This window comes from Mus caroli, unplaced genomic scaffold (assembly GCF_978045245.1).
Source record: "Mus caroli unplaced genomic scaffold, Mus_caroli_1 scaffold_4, whole genome shotgun sequence".
Lineage (NCBI taxonomy): Eukaryota > Metazoa > Chordata > Mammalia > Rodentia > Muridae > Mus > Mus caroli.
This window is the reverse complement of record NW_028227259.1, coordinates 27,771,309-27,778,454: the sequence shown is the minus strand read 5'-3', so window position 1 is coordinate 27,778,454 and position 7,146 is coordinate 27,771,309. Positions and strand designations below refer to the sequence as shown.

Here is a 7,146-nt window from a genome sequence, read left to right as displayed (position 1 = left end):
GGTTTATTAAATGCACACCCCATGACAGAACAACCAGGACAACAGCTGAAAACTGTATGCTAGACATTTCTTAGGGCCAGCTCCATGAAAAAAAACCACAAAGAGCTCATGCACAAGGACTGGAAATGCTGCCCTTACTCAAGCCGATTTAAACATAATAGTTCATATTGACCTTGAAGTTGAAAGGTCTTATGTGAAACATATAGATGTGGAAATTTATAAGGTTAACAGACCTCAGATCTCCACTCCTTTTTCATCTTTGTTGACTGCAACAAACTGCATTATCCTCGGTTGGTTCAACTCCCTCTTAGGAGCTTTCCTTATCATGTATACCATGGCTCTGGCATTTTTAACGTCTTTGAGTCTCCAAGGTAATTTCAATGATACAGCTTCTTGTTTCAATGTCTGGGATTCCACTTGACCTTTTGGGCTCCTCCTAAGGGCTGGCATCACTTATCCACCTCTGACCTCTGTAGCACTCTAAGTTCAGGTTGATCCACTCCACTACAGCTGCTGTTCTTGGTGATCATCCCATGGTACTGACAAATCCAATACACAAGGGTGTTCCACTCAAACTAGGCTTCACCAATAGCCTCTCATAGGCTCTCTTCATGGTGCCAAGCCTCAAATCCTTTTCATGACACCCTCAGTCCTGGGCCATCAACTACAGCTGAGGCTACACCTTCTCCAATGGTGTTCCATGATCTCTCACAATGCCAAGCATCAGCTGTTCTTCATGACACCTCATGCCTTCCAAACCAGTGCCACCTGGGTGACTCTTCCACATTACCAAGTCCATAAGCTGCATGAAGTACAACCTTGCCTGTCTCTGAAACACAGCTTCTTTGTGCTCTAAGAAAACAATTCCCATATTTCAATTCAGTGATGCTGGTCTCTTCTTAATCATTGCTAATATCTTAGCTCCAGCTAACCCGAATCAAATGTCCCAGTAGTTCCTTCCATTCCTAAGTCTAGAGCCAGAGCCACATGGCTGAAGGTGCCAAGTTCGGCTGCTTACAGGAACTAGAACATGACCCTCTTGTACTATTACATTATCACTGGCTTTGTTTTCCAAATCCTTCACTGCCTAAGCTAGGCTATCCTGGTTCTTGCCCTGTAGATTGACCTTTAAAGGCATAGATCAACATGCCTGTCTCCTGGGATTAAAGGTGTGCATCACCATGCCTGAATCTAAATTTAGATGGGTAGAGTCTGACCCCAAGGTCCCACTTCCTTAATCTGTTATCTCCTAACATAGGATTTTGCTCCATTTCACGTCCTGGTGCCCCTTTAATACTCAAACCATGTATTTTATATTTTTCCTTTCTAAGCTTGCTATGCTTGTTAAAACTTATCTTTCTAAGACTTAACCAGAGAACAAAGTCTCTGCTGGGCTTTTCTGAAACTTCCCTTGTCAATGCAATTAATCTGAGGCTCTTCACCTTAGTCTCAGGCAGACTTGTCAGTCTAGGACAAAAACTAGCCACATTCTTCATCAAAATATGACAAAAACAGTCTTTCTGCCACATTCTGAAATTCTTCTCCTTTGAAATCTCTTGGGCCAGGTCAACACAGTTCAAATCACTCCCAGCAAAAAAGTCTTCCATATTCCTACTAGGATGACCCATTAAGCCACTTTTAAAGCATTCCTCTGTGTTCCAAATCCAAAGTCCCTAAATCTACATTCTTCAAATGAAAGCATGGTCAGTCCTATCCCAGCAATGCCCCATTCCCTGGTACCAACTTCTGTCCTTTTTTTTTTTTTCAAACCTGTGCAATTTCTTTCTTGGGACTAACATACATAAGAAACCTGAGTAGTCACTTTCACAAAATGTGATTGTGCTAGAAAGTGTTGTTTGATGCCTTCTAGATCACAGGCCTGACAGGCCCATGAAGAAGCCACTTTATCTTCTGATAAGTAAAACACTCTAGAGTCCAAATTCCTGGCTTACAACTATCTGGTAGAGCTGGTGGAAAAGCAGGAAGGGACATGCTTTCCCAAGTCCAGAACTTAGGCCACCAGAGTGAGAGCAGCCTGTCCTATGGCTGCAACACCCAGTAAAGCCCCATGACAGCACCGTCCAATCAACTGTGAAATGAATGCTGAGGAGGACATGTTGTCTCCGAGGCCAGCTGCAGAGGAAACAAGTTAAGTGACATATATAAGCTGCAGTCTTCAGGATCTCTTCTCCTCGTTCCTCAGGCATTCAGTGAGACCTGACTGTACAAAGACAGAGAATCTTCCAGTACAGTATGCTGACCATATCGGGGAAGGACTCCCAACTCCTCCATGTACCCACCTGACTGTCCCACTATATATACAATACAGTCACCACAAAAAATAATAATAATTTTAATATGGCAACATGAAACTTCTGAAAACTGGACCAGCTCCAAAAACATTAATACTAAAGTAGTCCCTTCACCAAATATATACCTGAGATTAGCTGCTCATGAAAGTTTAAAGGCACCACTCCAGCATTACATGTACACTCCACCCAAGTTTAAATTGATTTTCCCTGGACAAGAGTCTTGGGATTTGGAGAAGCCAGCAAGAACTCCAGGTATATTGCTGTGGGTAAGTTTGTCAGCTATGCAGATGATCCCACCTACAGGCCAGCCAGTTATCTAAAGAGTATGCACCTAAGGCTTATACTGTTCAGCTCTGAGGAAGGCTTGATTCACAGTGAAGAGGTGGAACCGGAAGACAGGACAGAGATGTACAGCATTCATTCCTCCAAATCCGCCAGGCCTGACTTATGGTCTCCACAAGCAGCCGTCCACTTCCTTAGGGCTTAGGTCCTCCCTAGACTAGCTCTGATCCAGAGGAAGTATTGGGATTTTATGAGTCAGCAACTGTTCTGGTGACTCCACAGGCGCCCAGGTCTTTTGGAATAAGGACTGTGACTGAACTGGATGCATTTGCAATCCCGTTGGTCTGTGTACTTCTTGAAATGTGCCTCTTAATCTGCTTCAAGTGCCAGTCTGCTCCATCATCGAAGCCTGAAAGTGACCTAGGCCCTCTTTGTGACAGAAGTTGAGGGAACGCTCTGGAGAGAGGCCATTGGGTTGGGTGGCTACTGGGTTGGGATGTGGATGGGCAGGCACAGAGGATGGGTATGCCCTGGGGTGAAAATGACTGGCTGATCACTGAGGAGTGTATGGAGACCCTGTCTGCAGCATCACACTGTGGGGTGGGAAAGCAGATGAACCAAATGTCATTCCTGAACTCAGAGATGGTGGTGGAGTTCCATAAAGATAGACACTGGTTGACAGTGAGTTCTGCCACTTGGGAGCTGCATCATGGTTGTCGAGATCTAGAATTTTGGGGGACTCTCTGGCCTCTCCACAGATTCATCCATCTTTTCTTCTTTTGGACCAGAATTGTGTCCATCAGGAGGAACAACCTTAGCAGTCACTGCATCCATTTGAGTTGGAGGAGTTAAGGCAGAATTTAGTGTCTAACAACCTTGCAGACTAGACAGGACATTCTTCTCTGGGAAGAGGGAGCATGGAGGGTGACTCCCTGGGGGTCCACTTGGGCTTCTCTGGGAAGGGAGAGATCTCTGCCAATCAGAAAAGCCCTGTGGACATGTATAATGAGGAGTCCTCTGATAGGGGTGGTAGGAAGGCAGAGAAGAAGGCTGGTAGGCATATCTCATTCCTTGCTGAGGATGGTACCTAGGAAAGAGTCCACGGTGGGGACCATTATCCTGGAACCCCCTGGGAGGAAAGGACTGAGGCTGTGATCCTGAGGACTTTCCTCCCATCATAGAGCCCAAGCCTTGCAAACTTGGACTCATAGAGTACTGTGTAGCTGAGTTAGAGTATTCTATGCCAGGCATGTATAAGGGAGAAAACTGGTTCACCTTGCCAGCCATCCAACCGGGATCTGTGCAAAGAGGTGTAGTAGCATTCAGTCCTATGCATAGCATGGCTTCTTGCAATGTTTTACCCCTGGGGCAGATTGGCTTTTCTGGACCACTACCATCAAGGCCCTTCCCCTCTGACCTACAGGGAGATCCTTCAACAAGGACCTCATTTTCAGGTAGATTCCCCATCTCTGCCACTATGGAGAAGTCTCTCAAACAGCCTTGCACAGCTGGGCTGCTGTAGCTATTGTCCAAAGGCCAGGTGTTCTTGTTCTTTGATGTGTTAGAAGTGTCTGCAGAGTCTGAAGCATCACTATTGAGTCGGAAGTCCTCTGTTTCCCTTTCTTGTGGTGAGCTTTGCCTGGTACCACTGGCTTGCAAGGGAGGTGCAGGGTGAAGTAGTTGTTTGAGGTATACCCCCTCTGAAGAACAAATGCTTGCTGCTTTCTCTTCATGTCCAGGCAAAGGCTCTGGGTCTTCCTCAGGCTCTTGTGTTTCAGTCATCTCCTGTGTACTCCCAGGGTTGTCCAATGCAGTCTCGGGCTCTGACACACATACTAATGACGGATGAGCTACCTTTGGAGAGGGACCAGTTATTGGGGAGGAGTGCGCTGGAGGGGGGTGGTAAGGCATACCTGGGGGAAAAACTCCGGAGGGGAGCTGCTTCATGGCAATCATTTCAGGGCTGTCCATCATGGATTCCCCTACTTGTGCCCCCCGGGGCACCTGGGAGGGCCCTCTGAATCCAGGACTTGGTGCTGGAGTTGGAGGTGTCTGCAAACCATGTCCATCAGACTTACAGGGTGGCTGCATATACCCTGAGGAAGGAACACCATGAGGTAGAAAGCTTGACTGTTTAGTCCACTGGTTTGGTGGGATAGGTTGTCTCATCACTCGGCCATCCATCACATGACCAATGGTATGAGGGTGGTGAGAGGGTCCTGGACCCAGGTGGGGCTTCTCAACTGGCCCCAAACATCCAGGGTTTACAGTACCATGGTTCCCATTCCAAACAGCAGGGTGTCCTCGATTTAGATACTTGTATGAATGATAAATATGACCAGGAGGAATTTCAGACCTTTCAGGAAAGTCTGGGGGTCGGGCTGGAGTCCCACCATGCCTAGAAGGAATAAATCCTGCCTGGAATGGAGCTGGTGGATACATGTTTCCAACTTGACTGGGACAATTCATCTGCCCAAGCTGTAAGGATGGGACATGTGACACCATATTGGAAAGGTCTGAAGCACTGAGCAGGGATAACCAATGGTTACTAATTACAACTGGAGACTGTATAGCAAAGGTTGGGTGTTGCAAGGGATCCTCTGGGGGCACCTCTGGAATTCGAGAGGAGCCATGTAAGTTGATGGGTTCTGATCCTTGAAGAGAGCCAAACGTTCCTGGTGCTGCTGGATTCATCTGGTTTAAAAGGGATGCGTGACTAGGCACCCTACCACAATGCAGGGGGCAAGAAAAGCCTTGGCCATTTGATGTGCCGACCTCTGGAGGGAGTTGTATGGAACTGCTGCTCTGATTGTCCCCTGAGGAGACAGCTCAGTGTGCTGCGGGCAATGATTTTCCCCCATTCTTTACTGGTGGCTGTTTCCTGCTGTACACTTCTGTGTTTCTTGAGAGAGTCCAAACATGGCTTCCACTATTTCTACCAGACTGACTCCTTCTTTTTTAGCATTTTTCATCCTCTTTGATCCAAAATTCTTCATCTGTGTCTCCATCTTCACCAGGAAAGTGTTTTGTCATGGCCCGATGGAAACACTGCTCTAAATTGTCAGACATCTTGGTATATTCATTACTGTCACCATTGTATTTTCGGCAATTTTTGAACATGGTCTTCGTGACATTTACAAATTCCTCCCTGGTAAACTATGAACCTCCATTTAATTTCTTCTCCATGCTTGAAATATCCATGGGGGTCTTAATAATCTGGTAATAGTTGGGGGCATAAGATTCATCCACAGGTTCCAAGAAGGGCCAGGAATTCTTGTGAGCCTTCGCCACATCTAGAACTTTTACATGGCTGTGAAATCGTCATCCAATTCAAAGAGGTCCTTGGTCTTCTTCCATTCCCTCATAGGAGAATTCAGATCCAAATGGGAAAGTTCTGGGGGTAGTTCCTTGCCTTTAGCCAATAGCCATGCTCATTCTTCCCTGAGCTTTCTCCTCTTAGCCCAGACTTCCACTGCCTTGACCTTTTTCCTCCTTTTCCTGCATTCTCTCCTCCTTTAACATCTGATCTTGCTCCTTCTTCTGCACTGCAAGAAAGATCGGTCGTTCCTCCTCCTCCCACCTGTGCTTCTGTTTTTCTATCTTGGTGAACATGGGAGTTTCCTCTAGCTTGATGAATTGGATGGGCAGGTGGACAGATATAAACCTGTGTTGCAGCTCTGGCTTTGTGCCCTGTGGACATTTTCCCTTCTGAGCAATCATGTTGTAGATTTCAGGCAGGAAGTCCTGCTAAGGAGCTTGTAGAGTTGCTGCTCTTGGAGAGAGGTCGGCTCTCAGGAAGCTCTCAGTAACCTGTCTCCATTCTTCTGTTAGACACAGGATCCACCAAGTACCTTGGCCTGCCCCTCCGGATCCATTTCTTTTGTGTAGGTCAGACGTCAAGGAGTTTTCTTCCTGCTTTTCACTGGATATAATCTCCTCCTGTAGTTTTTTTTTCGTTTTGCAGGCCTTCCTCTTCTTTTGTCTGTTTTTCCAGGAACATTTGAGATATTTTTTTTTTTTTGCCTTTCACTTTCCCTACTCAAGGAGAGTTCTCCATTGGACCTTCCGTGTACTAGGTCTTCTTTGTACATTTGTGTCTCATAGAAGTACCAGTACAGTGCACCTGAATTGTCTTCACCTAGAGGTTCAACTCGGAGACTGTCTGCATCCAGACCCTTGAGAAGATCAAAGACATCGTCTGCAACAAGCGGGTAATCACAGAGGAGATGGAGGATCTCTACTCATGTACGCAGAGGAAGGTTTGAAAACTGGGATCTCTCAGAGGATTGGGCTTTCCTTCTTCAAGCTCACAACCTTAGTTAACAATATCTTCCAAGTAGCTGTGGAATGTCTGAGACGTGATACCTCTTCGCTAATAGCAGCCTTGAAGCAGGCAGGCAATCAGATCACTGATAAATACCAATTCATCTCTGTGAAGAGCTGCCTCTAACTCCTCGATCTCGAAGTTGAGCAGGCATAACGCCTTGTGAAAGAACAAGCAGAATTGTGCAATGGCTGGGACTTCCCACCAGGAGCAGAGCATGCCCAGCAT

At 46.4% G+C, this 7,146-nt stretch overlaps 1 pseudogene; it reads right to left on the bottom strand.

Moving 5' to 3' along the window:
* Positions 1-2,811: 2,811 nt before the first annotated feature.
* On the bottom strand, positions 2,812-6,685 carry LOC147005090 (chromatin remodeling regulator CECR2 pseudogene; annotated as a pseudogene).
* Positions 6,686-7,146: the final 461 nt, after the last annotated feature.